We start from the raw sequence: 1,078 nt of genomic DNA, 5'->3' as shown, positions 1-1,078 counted from the left end.
AGGTGTATGTGGCTGGCGCCTTAGCCGCTTGAGCCACAGGCGCCGAGCCAAGTTTTTCTATTTTTAAGAGACAGGGTCTTGCTTTTGCTCAGGCTGGTCTTGAATCCATGAGCTCAAGCTATCCACCCACCTCAGCCTCCCAAACTGCTGGGATTACAAGCATGATCCACTATGCCAGCCAAAGGAGGAGATTATAAAAGACCATGAATACAGTAGGTAGGGACTACAGGTGCAGGGGCATCTTAGAAGCTACCTATCACAGAGACCACATTACATTTAGTTGTGATATCCTCTTGGTCTTCGATGACAGTTTTCTCAGTTTGTCCACTAAGACCTAGAAACTGCTACTCTAGCAACAAGCACATCTAATGTTTCCAGATGACACTCCTCAATAAAAGAAACCAGGACTCCCAGAGAAGTGGGTGATGTTAGTTTTGAGGTAGTTCCACTTTGTCACCCTCAGTAGAGTGCCATGGTGTCACAGCTTACAATAACCTAAAATTCTTTGGCTCAAGTGATCCTCTTTGCCTCAGCTTCCCAAGTAGATGGGGAGGTGTCTGCCACAATGCCCAGCGATTTTTAGAGATGGTGTCTCACTCTTCTTCAGGCTTGTATTGAACTCCTGAGCTCAGGCAATCCGCTCCCTCTGCTGCCTAGAGTGCTAGGATTATAGGCATGAGCTACCACACCCAGCCAAACTGGGTGATTTTAAGGCTGGAGCAGAGAAATATAATATGAAATTGTATACCTTAAAAAAAAAAAAAAGCCAGGCTTGGCACCCATAGCAGTGCTTACGGCACCAGCCACATACACCGAAGGTGGCGGGTTTGAGCCCAGCCTCGGCCAGCTAACCAACAATGACAACTGCAACAACAAAAAAAATAGCTGGGCATTGTGATGGGCGCCTTGTGGTCCCAGCTGCGTGGGAGGCTGGGGCAAGAGAATTGCTTGAGCTCAAGAGTTTGAGGGCTCAGTGCCTGTGGCTCAACTGGCTAAGGCACCAGCCACATACACCTAAGGTGGCAGGTTCGAATACAGCTCGGACCCACCAAAACAATGATGGCTGCAACAACAACAA

Source organism: Otolemur garnettii, unplaced genomic scaffold, assembly GCF_000181295.1.
Source record: "Otolemur garnettii isolate 467f Iridium unplaced genomic scaffold, OtoGar3 scaffold00153, whole genome shotgun sequence".
Taxonomy (NCBI): Eukaryota; Metazoa; Chordata; class Mammalia; order Primates; family Galagidae; genus Otolemur; species Otolemur garnettii.
Note: the sequence above shows the minus strand (reverse complement) of the source record.